We start from the raw sequence: 16,963 nt of genomic DNA, 5'->3' as shown, positions 1-16,963 counted from the left end.
GTGGCCATACGTCTGAGTTCTAGCCTGTGAGTGGAAGCAATATGCCCATAAAAACCTTCCATTTGTACTTCTCCATGCTCTTTTCCTCTTCCAGTTGGCTGAGTCAATTATCATGGAAAATTGGCAAGTCATGTGCTAAAATGGCAGCAGCTCTATCATTCTAAATCATTAACATACTGTACAGAGAAGGATTTCCATGCTGAACTTTTTACTCTTTCCAGTACTGTTACCTCCAAGAAACAAACTTACATTGTTCCAAGCCATTGAAACTTGGGGGCTATTTGTTATAGCAGCTGACATTTCACTGATACAGTTAGGTGAAAGGTAACAGTAAATCAGCCATTTCCATGGTATATCTCAAGAATATCTGACTACTCTGCCTCCTGGATTCCGGTAAAATTGCTTAGTCCGGGGGTTATTAACTTTTCTTGTGCCACGGATACCTTTGGCAACCTGGTGAATCCTATAATACCTTTTAGAAGAAAAAAAAAATTTAATGCTTAAAATAAAGCATATATAAAAGACACATACCACAAAAGAAACTAATTTAAATAGTTAAATAATATTTAAAAATTAAAATATATGGTATTGTCATTAACATGTTCAAGAGCAGAATAACACATTTAAAATGTAAGCAAGTTAGAACTGGATTTTATTTTTTACAAACATATTAGTACGAAGTCTGGTTCAAGGCCATTGTTTCTTGCCTTGAATAAGGATATTGAACTGTGGGGTGGTCTTCGTCAAGGCAACACACATGTCATGTTGGGCATTTAGTCAATGTTGATTTTTTGTTTTGATGGTTACAAGTGTAGAAATCCCAATTCACAAAGATATATTGAGGTATTTGGAATAAAAACTTCCATAGATGGTATTATAAGCCCAAGATAGTCTTTCAAGGAATACCAGAAATCTCCACGGATTTTTGAGTCACACTCCAATGTTTTGCGATTTTAGTTTTGCGATCAATGAGCTCACATTTGGCTAGATCAACATCTTTGATACAATTTATATCAGAAAGTGTTCAGTAACACATAGTGAAAATGACTCATCCCTTTCCACATATTGATCAACAAACAATTGTAGAGAGAATGTATTGCAGATGTCTGGGTAACCAGTCTTTGGTGGCTGATGATACCCAGCTTTGGGTTGCCTGAAAGTCATCTGGAAACATTACACAAGAAGAGTGTGATCTACGTTTAGGATAATAACTACCGTAGTTTAAAAGAATTCTGAAATATCTGTAATAACTGTTATGCAATAGGGCAATATCCTATTTCTATTGGTGAATAGTCACAAATACTGCTAAAACTCCTGTTGCTTATTTTCTACATTTATAATGAAAAGAAATGCTAAATTTCCCGTTAAAGTTATTGGAAAAAAAAGTGTCACTTTTTCTCAACCAAGTTCAAAAACCTGCTGAATTCTGCCCATGGAAATCTTGGGGAGAACTGTGGACTCAGGTAGAAACCCCTGCTCTAGCCCTTTGAGATACTTTTGTGTTGGAATAGAATGCTTCCTTCTTGCCAGAAGTGTTGACTGTGCATGTGCACGTGGCCTTAATGCGGCCAAGCGTATGTCCTGAAGTGAGGAAATAACTCACTCCTTCCTTTCTTCCAGCTCAAATGGCTTCTTACTTTTTCCCTGCCCTTTACTCTGTGGCAGAAATGCCCACTAGAGGGACATCTCATGCTCTAGACCAGGACAGACACACTCTAGTTTTCAGACATGTAACCAGTACCACCCTTTCCCTGCTCTCATCGGCTTTCTATCCCATTTCTTCCCTGAAAGCAGTCTTGTTTTCTCATAATTTTATGAGCACCATATAAAATATAGGGCACCATATAAAAGTGAAATGGAATTAACCTATATAGACACAAAAATACAAATAATCACATGTGTTCACCATGCTTACCCTTCCTTAGGATAATTACCCTAAACATTAAAGTTACTGCACACACAGACACACACGCACACCTACAGAGTAATTTGGTATTCTCAGTGAGTCAGATTGCTCAGGGAAGGCATCCACTAGATTATGAGCTTCAAGAGGAATGGAGTTGAGTCTCAGACATCTACAAGCCTCTGGTTCTGGTCTCAGTGAATGACACAGGGCATGTACTCTGTAAATGTTGATTAAAGTGAACCAAAGCCTGCTAGTTTAGGAATGATTTCAAAATATCTTGAAGAGATATACATCTGAAATAATTGTCACAGTTTTTTTAACTGAAGTAGAGTTAGTTGAATGTAATATAGCCTTTCAGTAATCCTGTAACCTTGGGAAAGTTACTTAAACTCTCTGCAGCTCACTTAACTCATGGATAAAATAAGGACAATAATAACCACTCCGTAGAATTATGAGGATTAGCACATAGCAAGTATTTAGAGAATAATGCTTGGCACGTAGTAGGCACTCTGTAGACGTCAGCTATAGAATTATTAATAGAAGTTGTAGTATTCATAGTAGTCATTTCGTCACTATTAGAAGTGTCAGGGAGTATTGAAATGCTCAGAAATTAATGTTCTACAATAAATACTAGATCTTATTGCTTATTAAGATCCTGTGCTTGTTTTTTATTAAAGTATAATTGATATACATCATATTAGTTGTAGGTGTACATCATAGTTATTTGATATTTATACCCATTTTGAGATGGTCACTGTGATGTCTAGTTACCACCTCTCACCATACAAAATTATTATATTATTGCCTCTATTCCCTATGCTGTACGTTATAGCCCCATGACTAATTTATTTTATAACTGGAAGTTTGTAGCTATTAAGTTTTTTTTACCTATTTTGACCATCCCGCAACACCCCTCCCCTCTGGCAACCACCAGTTTGTTCTTTGTATCTATGAGTCTGTTACTGTTTTGTTTTGTTTGTTCATTTGTTTTGTTTTTTAGATTCTACATATAAGTGAAATCATATAGTAATTGTTTTCTCTAACTTATTTCCCTCTAGGTCTACCCACATTATCATAAATGACAAGATTTATTTTACGGTTGAATAATATTCCATTGTATATATATACCACATCTTCTTCCGTATTTTGACTATTGTAAATAATGCTGAAATGAATATGAGGGGTGCATATAATGAACTATCACCTCACACCTGAATGGCAATTATCAAAAAGACAAAAATAACAAGTTTTGGTGAGGAAAGGGGAAAGGTGAATCCTTCTGCATTGTTGGTGGGAATGTAAATTAGCATAGCAACTATGGAAAACAGTACGGAGCTTCCTCAAAAAAATTAAAATAGACCTATCATACGATCCAATGATTCCACTTCTGAGTGTTTAGCTGAAGAAAACACAAACAATAACTCTTGTGTCTGCTTTGAAGTTTGCTTTGTCCCTCCGCTTCTTTACCAGCCAGTCAACTATCACTCTCAGTTATTCCCTACCCTGAACGTTCCCCTCTAAATTTTATTTTGTAATTGACTCTGAACTTGGAATCAGGATAATGCACGACTATTTGTATTAAATAGCATTAAATAGATGCATCTGTGCGTCCCATAAATGCATCCATTTTCCTGACTTTTATGATAACTATATCTAGATGTCTAGAAGGATTCATTTTCCAGATAAATGTCTGTATCCACCTAATAAGTAAGGTATTGCTGTATGTTTGCCTGTGTACTAGCATCACCTTTCTTCTATTTCCTTTATCATGATTAACTTCTCCATCCTCACCCCTGGTCATAAGGCAACAAATTCTTTCAAAGCACCACAAGGTCACGGTTGGAAAATGGTAAACTGCCTGATTTCAGGGTCAGTGACTACTTCAATAGTCTATGATTTATGTACTTGACCAATTCCAGGCCTCAGGTATATTTAGAGTTGAGTGGGATGGGTTAGACACCACAAAGGCATTTCTTCTCATGCTTTGGATTCCAACTAATAAAACAAAGGATGATATTTCTTCCTGTCAACACATGCACTTGCCTGATGCGATTTCCGGCCCCTGCTGATGGGCTGGGGCAGGGCTGTGGCTCTGCCACACTGGTGGACATGAATACTGTTCTGGTTTCCGCGGAGGAGCAAATACCAGAATGTCTAGCTCTGTAGGTGGTGGTGTCATTCTTGATGTGTTTCTTGCTGTCTAACAAGTTGGTAATATAAAGTTTATAAATCTAATGCTATGGTGGAGACAAGATGGATGGAAGATTTTGTATTTAGGAAGAATGTGCCTATGGGGTTTTTAAACAGAACAGTATTGAGTTGTTTGTGTCACTGTTTTATGGTTCTGGATAGTCTGTTCTAGCTGGACAAGATGTCAAAATTTGTGGTAACATCAGGCTGAAGAATGGTGTATTTTTAACATGCTCGCATGTCCCCTTCCAGCTGAGGGAGACTTAGCATGGTTCCTACTGCTTTGGCTGGACCAGTTGCCCTTCTGGCTCCTTGAATGGGTTTGTCTTGGGAAAAAGAGCCTTCCCAGGACAGGACTTGGCCGACTTAATGCACATCAACAGTATAACCAGATAAGAAGCAGACCCCATAGCAACAGGAACATCTTCTTTGGAGAAGGATGGTGCAGTGGGAAGTTCAGGGGATGCAGAGGGAAAATGTTGATTTCAGGTCTCAGCTCCATCACTGCACAAACAAAGTTATCCACCTTGAGCAGCTACTGGGACCTCTCTGGGCATCAGTGTGGCTACCATGGAAGGACACACTCAGATTTCCCTCAAAAAGGAAACTTCTGGTGGGGACTGTGATTTGCTGACACATGCAGCTGCACTCTCAGGATCCACCACAGCCTTCTTGCCAATGCCACACTTTTCCAGGGATGCTCCCAGACAACAGCTGAACACAGCAGGGTCTTCCTGCCCAGTACAGGACTTCTATCATGGGCAGTAGGTGCCCTGGGGCTCCCATCACTGGCCAGCACACTCAGTTGCACTGGAGTCTGAGGCTCTTCCTACTCAACCCTCTTTCATCTTCTCTCTCCTCTCGGAGGTGTCAGAACAGCATTGCACTCTGCAGAGGCCCCTGCCTGCTCCGGTTCCTTCTCCCCTTTGGCTTCACGGGAATTTTCCCCCATAAAGCTCTCGCACACCAATTTCCATCTTAGCTTCTGCTTCTCAGAGGACCTGAACTGACATGGTCAGTGTGCGGACATATGTTATTTTTTGCCTACACCATACATTTTCCCTCTTCTTATAGGAATGCAATCCCCACATAAACCCAACGACCTTATTGGAGAACTGCTCTTCTTCAACCCCAAGCATGGGGTTACGGTAGACTGTTAAGAAGTCTCGTTGTTTTGCTGCCACTGGGGTGGGCACATAAGCGAGGTTAGATCACTGTTCTCATCTCCCTTTTTGCAGTGGTTCAGGTGGGCTTGTGACCAAATCGGTTGAGTCAGAGTCCTCCCCTGGGATATGTCACACTGACACTTAGAGAGAAAGTTCCTCTCCTTCTTATTAGAGATGAGCTAAGGGTGTGAACCTAACTTCTGATAACCATGCATGTTATCAAAGGAAAGAATCTAAAACAAGGAAGCCAACAGTCAGAGAAGAGGGAAGTAAGAGTCTCAGGGCCCAGAGCCTCCAGGCTGGAGGCTCTCAGAGCTGCCCTTCTTCCTGCCACTTTTCCTCTGGGTCTGAAATCTACTTCAGAAATCTTCTACTCTATCCCCTGCCTTTTGATTTTTCAACTTGAGTTGAAAATTAAATTGAAATTGAAAATTAAGTTGAAATTGAATTAGCTTCTCTCACTTACACTTGAAATAATTTTCATTAATAGATTCAGTTTCTAATAGACTGATTCTATAAACCTGTTCTATAAACACGTTGCTCCTGCCTTGGAAATGGAGAGAAATCCAGAATAGTAGGAAATATCAGCAAAGTGCCTGACAGAACAGGCATTCGTCAATATTTTTTGAATGAAACTGCAAAAACATAAGAAAATTAGAGTTCAGGTCCAGGAATAAGGGCATAGTTCTCAAAAAGTCCTAATCGTACCTGGCACATTGTCAGCACTCAGTGACTCTTCTGTGGAACTAAACTAAGAATACGCAAGGACTTGGATTTCCTGAAAGTTTGTTTACGAGTCAGGGTCCCTGGGACTAGCATCCTTTCTGAGTCTGTGATCCACCTTCTGCTTCCAAGTCAGAACTCATCAGCTGGAGAGGAACGACAGAAGGAAGGGTAGTGGGGAAAGGGGCCTAGAGATCTTTAGAGGGGGTGACAGAGGCGAAGAGAAATAATCACATGGGAGGTAAAGAAAAGGGCAACCAGGGACGGCCAGTGACCTATGTTTTTTTTCATTGTTTCAATGAAAGGAGCCTCTGTCCAGGGCCAGACTGAGACCCACGGGTTTCCCCAGCAGACCAACAGTTTGGCTCCCCATTAAACCAATATTCTTTAAGTATTTGTTCAACATTTGTTTAGTGGAGGTGAGTTGGAGTCAGCAAGGAATTCTGTTGCTAGCGATCATTTCCATGCCAGGCCACCGCCTGTTTTGACAAACAAGATCTATTTACACATGATCAGGACTCTTAGAGGCCCCATGGGGAGGGTAAACTGCCACCATTTGTAACTTTGGTGGCGTTAGCGTGTCTTCTGGGTGGGAAATAGGATCCTGATCTGTGGGTTAATCAGGTTCTGCTCATCCCAAGGAGTAATAATCGGAGAGAAGGCTTGAAGGACACATTTCCCAGACTGATACTGGAAGACGGCCTTGTGCAGAGGAAGGGAGAGAGCATGGTCGGTCAGTAGAGTCAGTTTCTTGGTGTATATGATATATCTGTCTGTATTTGTATCTCTATCACATATCATTCAGCCTCTTATCCACTTTACATGGGCAGATCCACAGAAACCTGCCTTTACTTCTGATTGGGAAAGAGACAGATATCACGCAAAACTTAATCCTGAACCTATAAGTACTCTAAGTATTTTTTAAGTTTATGGAAGCATAGCATTAAAATATCTGGTGGTCAACTTACCGTAGTAAATAATAATGACCAGGACGAGATGGGAAGGCGTGTGAGTATGGTGACAAATCCGGGCATGCATGACCTGGCAGGTCACACGGGCGAGATGGATCCCAGAGATTTCCTCGTGGGCGCCAGGTGTGGGGGGGCAGGGACTCCTCAGAGGCAGCAGGAAGTGTCCTCTGGGTGAGAAGCAAGGGTAGGGCTGCAACCGCTGAGCGGAGCACACAGAGCATTCCGGGACCTCATCTCAGAACCCACAGGCTCATTTGCCTCAAAAGCATATTTTTGCATCAATTGTCAGTGAATAGAAAATTGGTAACTTGCTCAGGGAGATGACATTGTTTTGTCACAGTGTTATAAGAGGACTGTCTAAAGGGAGGGGCCTTGTGAGAACATTTAGTCCCCACTGCTTTCCCACTGTGTTCCGGAGCCGAATGCTTGATGGCCATCTTTGTCACTGTTGCTTTTGATATGCCTGGAGCCACCGTGTCAGATCTGAGACTTTCCCTTTCCTATCCCAACACCTGCATTTTTTGTGCGGTACGCGGGCCTCTCACTGTTGTGGCCTCTCCCGTTGCGGAGCACAGGCTCCGGACGTGCAGGCTCAGCGGCCATGGCTCACGGGCCTAGCCGCTCCACGGCATGTGGGATCTTCCCGGACCGGGGCACGAACCCGTGTCCCCTGCATCGGCAGGCGGACTCTCAACCACTGCGCCACCAGGGAAGCCCCCAACACCTGCTTTTTATTTACACTTTCATCTTGGTGAAAATGTGCCCCACTCCACCTTTGAGACTGTCATGCCTTCATAACCACTTTTGTCTTACCTCTCATGACTAATTCACCCAAGAGCCTTAGCTAACCCCAAGCCCTTTGTCTCCTTTCCTCTCTGCAAAGAAAAAAATCCCCATCCTTGTTTTATATTAAATGCAATCAACAATCGTTAATTGAGCTCTGATAGCAGCACTTGGGACACAAAAAATGATATGTACAGGCCCCAGGGGCCCTTCTCCATAGGAGCTCACATTCTAGCAGGATTAAACAGAAACACACAAAACTGGTAAAAGGTAGAAGAATGCAGGAAAAGGATCAGAGAATTCTGACTAAGGAGATGAAGGAAATTGACATGGAAGAGGGGTCATGGAGCTGAGCAATGAATGACAAGTGAGGTTCCAATACCTGGAATACAGTGGGGAATGCAGTCCATGCCATGCAACCAGCATATGCGCAAGCAGCAGAGGTGTGGCCTAAGCACAGAGGAGTTAAAATCAATGGGCTGTAGTTATGGAAACAGGAACTGTTCTAGCAGGCATCTCACTTATTGCTACATTATTTTACAATGGTCCTTGGAAGTTGTTTATAAATTTTCTCCGCTTTGCTAGTGCACTTCTCCACCACCTGGAGCAGAGACAGGACCCCATCAGGTGGTCAGCGAAGGCCAGATCTGTGAGTGGGTGTTCAGTTTACAAATGAAATAAGCAGCAGTGGCTTCATCCCCCAGGCATGCAACCATTCTAAGCAGTCTGTTTTCCTAGGCTGGGGTCCCAGTCTCAGAAGGGGTGGGCCACTATGTGGTACACAGCTTTGGGGAACAGCCTCACAGCTCCCCTGTGTCTATCAGTCCATTGACTTTGATGGAGTGAGCCTCTACTTTTCAGTTTATTTTTAAGGCCGTGGATGTGGAACCAGAGCTTAGTTGGTGGAATCACCACATTTTCACACCAACTTTTGCCAGTTGAGTGATTACTGACTCAAGCAATCCAGACCTTTGGTAATGCATTGAACATGAATGGAACCCGATTCCTGTGCCCTTTTTTTATTAGTAAGTGCTTGAAGTAAATTTCAGAATTTCCCGTTGCGTGAGTTTTGAGCTTGGAAGGAAACTGTCTCATTTATTTATTTATTTATTGGGAAAAATTTGCAGTTCTTTGAATAAATAATCAAGGAGGTCCTTGCAGACCTTTTCGTTCCCCACTTGAAAATGGCCTCCGACTCAGTTTGAAAAAAATCCTTGCAAGTTTACATCATGGTTTTTTTTTGTCAGTTGATATTGTTAATACTGACACAAAATAAGTAATAAGCATATGTTGACTGCGTGACTGCTTAACCGAGGGATGATGGAGTTGTCCTGGCGTTTGCTTCCCTTTATTTTCAAAACCACTCTTTCATTCCAAGTACCTCAGACACCCACCCCGATAACAGGGTCGCTCTAATGTACTCTCAGGTCCCACTGTCCGTCATCCATGTCCCCTCAGTTTCCAGGGAGAGGAGATACTGTATTCTTTCTTGCCCACTCTGATCTCAGTGGTATTTGCTTTGTCCCTGCCGAAGAGTTATGTTCCAGTCAGCTGGTTTTCTTGGTTTTGGCAAATCCTGTTTGATATTTCTCAATTACAAACTAATGATTCATATTTCAGCCTCCCCTGATTTAACATGAGCACAACAGATTGGAGTTGTTAAATCGAAGAGAGCTGGAAAAGCAAAGCCAATCCTTCAGAGTCAGTGACAATCTCTGTAGTTTCTGGTGCCATTGGGAAATCTAAAAGGAAAGGCAGAGGGACCTAGAAGAAAAGAGTTTTTAATCCATTTAGAATTGAGTGGCTTAGCTTGAGTTGAGTGAGTAATTATACTTTGTAAACATTCTGTGGAATGGTCACTGTGCTTGTCAGAGTATTTTTATATTATGCAGTAGTAACAAAATCCCGGAAATCTCAGGTCTGCTGCTCTGCTCACCCGGCTTGTCCAACCCAAGTCAGAGAGGAACTCTTACCAGCCGGAGTCCAGGTGGACAGAGGCTCCCTTTGCTGGCCTTTGTGGCAGCAAAGAAGAGAGACTAGATACTTTTACATGGGCTTTTTCACTGCTTCAGCCAAGAAATGACAGCTGTTAGTCCTGCCCATATTTCTTTGGTCAGATCAAGTCACATGGTCCTCTTCAGTTGAAAGGAGGATAATGCAACTCCCTGTGGGCTTGGAAGGAGAAAAGGATCAAATATTGGCCAATACTAACAACGTCGACATCTGCCCTTCTGCTCATCAAATGATTGCTTCACCTTTGTTTCCACATAGAAAGCGCTTCTCCTCTCGCCCACAGTAGAAAACCCAGGGTGTCCTTCATTCATCACAAATATATCAACATTCAGGACACAGGGGCATGGATGGTAGTCTCTACATTAGGTTTGGACAACTTTTTTCTCTTGATTCAAAGACTCATGTACTAAAAAGGCAATATGCCATCGTGAAATGGGGGCAGGGTTTCCATAATAAACTCTGCCATGTGGAAAGGGGAAGAATGAGGACACTTAACCACCACTGAACTGACAATTCTGAAATCTAACTGGGGATGAAATATCCTGGGGGCCCCTAGCCTGAAAAAGGAGAATATTCCTTAATTAAGCCCTGATTCTGCTCCTTGCAGGGGCCACTCCTTAGTTCTTTCTTCTCTGACCCCTGGATCTGCCCTGTAGGAGGGTCTTTCTCTTCCATTTTTATCCTTCTTGGCCACTTTGGATAGGGCCATTGGGTGACATACACGCTTTGTGGACTGAGTTCTCTTCCTATTATTTCTGCATTTAAACTAGTCAGTCCTTTCCTGAGTTCCTCTCTTTCTGGTAACACTTTGCCAAATGCTGCCACTATTAAGACACTATTAACACCCTTATTTACCTCCTGTCTCCTAGAGCCATAACTTCATTAAGTTCATGATCTGCTTCTCACATCATTATTGGTAATTATTTTACCAAACATTTTTGCCTTATGTGCCACGAATCATCGTTGTTTTTTTTTTATTGCCTCCAATATCAGTATCCTCAGGGACCTCTTCCTACCATCTCATGTGTAAGCCAATGTTATGTATTTGAAGTTTCTCAGCTAATCTTCACTCTTGGTACCAACTTTATAGTAACCAGATTAGATTAGGTTATGCTACGATAATGAATTAACCCTATATTATTAGGAGCTTGATATATTTTTGTTTTTCTGCTCATGCTAAATGCTACTATCTAACTACTCATTAAATACTGTGTATACTGTATAATCCAAGGCACATTGTGTTAGTGACCCTGGATTTAGATGGGAATGAAGAAAAAGAGAGCTAACGTTTATGGACCATCTGCTATTCTTGAGAAAAGTAATTAATGTTTACATATGTTAAAGATGTTAAGTAAATACTCAGAGTCATAGAGTCAGAATTTGAACCCATTTCCTCTTGATAGCATACCTTTTCTATTTCCTTTTATTCTACTGAATTTCTACAACTGCATTTCTGTAATGTTTAGCACGGGAAAGAGGGTGCTTTGCTGAAGTGCTCCTAAAACTGTTATATGCACATCAATCACCTGGGAGTCTTACTATAATGCAAGTTCTAGTGAGGACAGGCCTGAGATTCTGTACGTCTAAGATCTCAGATGATGCTGATGCTACTAGTCTACGGATCACTCTTTGAGCAGCAAGGTTCTAGAGTATGTTTGTAATAATCAAGGACATCTTGTGGGAGACCTTTGCAGACGTGAACCCTTACCCAAAACAATGATCAGTCTTTTCTGATCATCTGGAAAGGCAGTGTTTTAAGTCACACATTAAACAAGTGATATTTTAAAAATATGAACGTCTTATTCTCTGGGCCTCCCTGTCAGGGATTCAGCTGTGTGAATGACACCTCTGGAGTTGTCCATTGTAAAATTTGCATGGCCTCTTTGCCTGAAGGACAAACTAAAGTTGCACTCTGCATAATATTTGACCAATATTTTCTAGTGTAGTAGTTGATAAAATAAATATTATTTATCTTTGGACATTGATAAGTTATTGGGAAGAGTGTCTGGATAGCTCCAGAAAATATAACAACCTGTGACTCACCTTCCATCATTTAACTTCCCCCTGCTAATTTCCACTGCCATGATGCCATGATCAAAGTTGTCTCTGTGGTAAGGTACTTGCTCCTTATTCTCTGGTCCAAATACTGAAACAAGAAAAGATACTTTGGAAGAGTCATGTCTTATTTTTATGATCCAGAATTTGCTCCTTCTTAGTCTGAATCAGCCCTCTGCTTTTCCTTTGGGAACCACCCCTGCCCCAGTCTGTGTGGACTGGTGGGACATTTGTGGTCCCCTGTCTTACCCCTCGCCTATGTGAGTGACCCAGTGTGGCCAATCAGAGTATACTGTCCCTTGGCAATGGTGATTTGTTCAAGGATAAACACATCACTCCAATAGAATAAACCAAGGTCAGCCCTGAGAGATGATTTATTTCCCCTGGGATAGAAACTCACTCTTTTATTCAGAAATTACAAGCAATAAAAATTATGAAAGCCTGGAGCCCTAGAACCCTCATCTTCAGCCATATGAAGAAACATTGCTAGGTAAAGTAAAGGTAAATTAAATAAACAAATATATAAATATAAAATTAAAACTAAAAAAGAAATCAAAGCCCGAGGTAAGGGGGTAGAAATGACTTTATTAAAGATTCTGGATCCAGCCTTGCCTTCAGCTCAATCCCTGGATTTTCCTTTGTGGTGAGTTGGATTTCTGTCACGTTTCCAGAAGGGTCATGACTAACAGCCTCCATTATTTCCCAATAACACAGCTGATATTCCACTGGAAGATTTAAACAAGGTTTTGCTAAGAGTTCAAGGATAACAGTAGGGAAATAAGCAAAGAGCAATAGCAAATTAGACCGTCTGGCTTACATCTCACAAGCTCCTCGTACTTACCCTGCAATCAACTGCAGCTCCCTGACTAGGATCTATATCAGAGGAGAGCAGTCATCCCTCCATCCAAAAACCCCAAAGAGCTTTCCAGAAACTAAACCTGAACTACCTCTGTGGCCTCATATCCTGCCCCAACCTACCTCTACTCCATGCACCTAATTGTCCTGGATCACCTGCAAATCCTCCACACTCACTGAGAACTTCCAAACCCTGTATCTCAGCTCATGTTGCTCCTTGACAAAGATTCTCTCCTTGACCAAACACTAGCCAGGCTTCTCTGAGCCCTTTCTTGAGTAGGCTTCAACCTTGGCCTATAAAAACTTGAACAAAACACTAACATAGTTTCTTACAGCCCAAGGTCACATATCTAGGATGACCCTAGCCCCCATTAAGGTATCTACCTGAGAAAACTCAAGACTGTCAAAAGAATTTAGTTTGTTCAAGCCAACACCTGAAGACAGGGCCCTTGTCTTCCAGTCCCTGTGGGAGGGTAGGAGCCTCACTCTGATAAGCTGATAGGAGTCAGTTGACAAACACAGATGGGTTTCCCACAGACCAGCCCCTCCTCCCAGTGTTTTGTAATTCTCACTTCCCTGACACTACTGAGCCTCTGCTCACCCCCTTCTCTATTCCCTTATTCTCCCTTTAAAATGCCCAGTTTCCTCTGTACAAATGGGAATTGAGTTCAGTTCACACTGGACTCTTTTCTCTATTGCAATAGTATATCACTGATTAAAATCTGTCTTTAGCACATTAAATAGCGTCAATCTGGCTTTGTTTACCTTTGACAACTTCATCCTGGGAATCTCTTCCTTCACCCACCCCTTTCCTAACTTGAAAATCCTACTCAACATTCAGGCACAGCTTAAAAATTTCACGTCACATTCCCTAAGTCTCCAGCCTGTGTCTTTCTCTGTATTCCTACAGGATGGAGCTTGTATCTCATCTCAGCCCTTAATTACACTTCTGTGTTTGTTTGTTTGTTTTTGGTCTCCTTCACTGGTCAGTAAGCTCTTTGGAAGCAGGAACTATGTGTAATTATCTTTGGGTCCAAAAGCAAAGCTTCAATATGTCTTTTTGTTGTTAGTGCTTGAATTGCTGCCTTAGAGCTGTTTTCCACAGATTTAAAACTAAGTAATTTGGCCAGATCACTAGACCCTGCCTCTGGGCCTCTGATTTTAGTAGAAATATAAAATAATTTATACCTTAGTGTGTCAAGAAGTTATGACACCTCCCTTTCCAAAGCTGATTGTTTCCCCAATGGTCTTCCTGTCTTTTTTTCTTACATTCCCTTAAATTTTTATATTTCTATGAACTTTTTGATAGAAAAACACTGTAACTCATAAATCTATATGAATGTATTCTTTATCTTCTTTTTAAATTTATTTTTTGTTGGGGTAACATTGGTTTATAACATTATGTAAGTTTCATGTGTATAACATTATATTACTACTTCTACATACACTGCACGGTGCTCACCGCAAAAAATCTAATTTCCATCCATCACCACACGGTTGATCTCCTTCACCAATTTTGCCCTCCTCCCACCTGCCCCTTCTTCTCTGGTCACTACTACTCTGTTCTCTGTATCTACACGTTTGTTTTTGTTTAGTTTAGTTTGTTCATTTATTTTGTTTGTTTCCTACATTCCACATACGAGTGAAATCATATGGCATTTGTCTTCCTTCATCTGACTTATTTCACTTGACATAATACCCTCAAGTTCCAGCCGTGAAAGAAGATGAAATCTTGCCATTTGTAACAACACAGATGGACCAACGGTCTTTCAGTAAAGGAAGGCTGTATGAGAAGGCATATGTGGTAGCTGGGGTCTCTCTCTCACAGGCTGTGCTGCCCTAGAAGGCTCACTGGGTGGCGCTCAATGACATGGACAATTTTGTCCCATTTCTGCCTAGCTCAACTAAGCCCCTCCCATAAAACATATATATATATATATATATATATATATATATATATATATATATCTCCAAACTCAACACACACATACCACATGTTACATCATCACATCCCTCCATGTCCCCTCATGTACACATCACACACCAAACACTTGCCATCCACACACAGATACTCACACACAATGTATTTTGTACACACATAAACAGTGGGGATGGACTAAATAGTGATTTTTTTTTTTTTTTTTTTTTTTTTTGCGGTACGCTGGCCTCTCACTGTTGTGGCCTCTCCCGTTGCGGAGCACAGGCTCCGGACGCGCAGGCTCAGCGGCCATGGCTCACAGGCCCAGCCGCTCTGCGGCATGTGGGATTCCCGGACCGGGACACAAACCCGTGTCCCCTGCATCGGCAGGCGGACTCTCAACCACTGCGCCACCAGGGAAGCCCTAAATTGTGATATTTTTAAAACACATTTCAATAATTATAAAGAAGGATGTTGGACTACTCTAGTCAATGAGTTAATTTAATTGGAAATATTGAAGTAGAATGAAATCAGCAAATCTGCTTTTACAGCCTTAATTCCTTATAATCCACTCTTAATTCTTACCCTCCAGCCCACTTTGTCTCCTTTCTGTGCTTGAAAGTGGCTTGAATTCTTCCACCTCTTATTTTATTCACATTGTACTCAATTCTAAACTCCTAATAAACATTTCCAATATTCAGGGCCCTGTCCAAAATACCCTAAATTCAGAAATTTCTGGGACTCTCAGTCTACTAGGAACTGAACTCTTATGGTGTAAACTAAATACCCATTTAAATGATTCATGATGCTTTCATGTCACAGCTATTTGATTATGTCCTTGAGGTTGGGACCATGCCTTGTATGTATACACTCAGTGCTTAATGCAGTGCTGCACACAGTTGCTCAGGACATCTATAAGGACAAGCCATCTATGGGAGAGGAATGTGTGGCTCCCCCTCTACCATGGTGTGTAATTTACTGGCTCTTAGCCATAGGGCTTTCCTCCTTCAGACACCCTCCCGGATAATAGGTTATTAAAGGCACAAACCCAAGATCATAAATTACTTACCCGAGTCCCAGTAAATCTGTATTTCATAGGAAGCATGTTATTTTTGACAACAGGCCCAATTTCTTTGGAAATCACGTAGTAAGTAATAAGGGAGGTATCTTCCACAGAATCACATGATGATTTCACATAGGGCTTTTGTCAATCCTCACTCAAAATATAACGCATTAGCCAATCAGATACCATAGTCTCGGTGGCTTCAGCCTTCACAACAGAAAGCTCATTTTCTGCCTCTCTCTTGGGGCTGGAATTTCCACTGCCCAGAATCCATTTGTCTTGAAGATTTCATTTTCAACATCAGTGTAGGAATTTAAAAAAATGTCATTTTAGCTCTGCACAAGATTAAGATAAATCAGGCTGTTTTTTCCTCTTTGGGATTTCCTGGCCCTGGTGACCCTATAATGTTGGGTGTGGGGGGGGAGGGCAGCTGTTAAAAGATGCTGGGCTTCCCATGACTGAGGAACTTAGTACATTTAATGTGTCTAGGATACAAGCACATTGATGTCCAAAACCTAGAGAACTGTGCTAAGTCTAGGAGAGGGCATGGGCTTTCTGAATGGACCATTTGGTACCAACATTGTCAATAGTCCACTTAAGTCTGGGAGCAATTCACTGGACTCTGGCACTGGAGTGAGTTTTATACAGTTTGTCTATGGAGAATGACCGCTAATTAATGCCAACTCCATAATCAGGAAAAAATTTTAATGTTCTTAATTTAATTTATTTTTAAATATCACAGACCTTTTATCCATTCATTCTTTGCTTTAACAAGTATTTACTGAACAGATACATTGTGCCTGGGAGCTACAGATACATCAGTCAAGCCTGCCTTCTCAATATGCAAGGTTCTGGGCAAATAATTTTCTAAATAAACATTTTAAGTCACCAATATCAGCATGTCAGCAACATCTGGCAACACAATCTCATGCCATTCCATGAAAGAAATGTTATGCCGGTCAATGGGAGCTATTCCTCCCCAGACTCTCAGAAATCTAGAACCAGGGCCTGACCACATAGCCCCAGAATATCTCCATCTGCCCCAGTGGATTTGGCGTGAACTGAACTTGTCTTTAGCACTGGAAGAGGACTTGGAAAATTTCCAGGAAGTCACTCCAAAGTACGAGGCTGCCTGATGAAAAAGCTGGGGCAGCACCCCCTGCCTGGGTTACCTGAGAATGGTGTTGACACTGGTGACTAAGTCGTGATTCCTGCTCTTAAGGAGATCTCCTATTGTGTGGAATGTTCTTCTGACTCTGCCCGTCATGTAATAAAGTAAGTGCATTCAAGTGTTACAGATGCCACAATAATGGCATATGT

The sequence above is a fragment of the Lagenorhynchus albirostris genome, chromosome 13 (genome assembly GCF_949774975.1).
Source record: "Lagenorhynchus albirostris chromosome 13, mLagAlb1.1, whole genome shotgun sequence".
Classification (NCBI taxonomy): Eukaryota; Metazoa; Chordata; class Mammalia; order Artiodactyla; family Delphinidae; genus Lagenorhynchus; species Lagenorhynchus albirostris.
The sequence above is the reverse complement of the archived record's forward strand: the minus strand, read 5'-3'. Positions refer to the sequence as shown.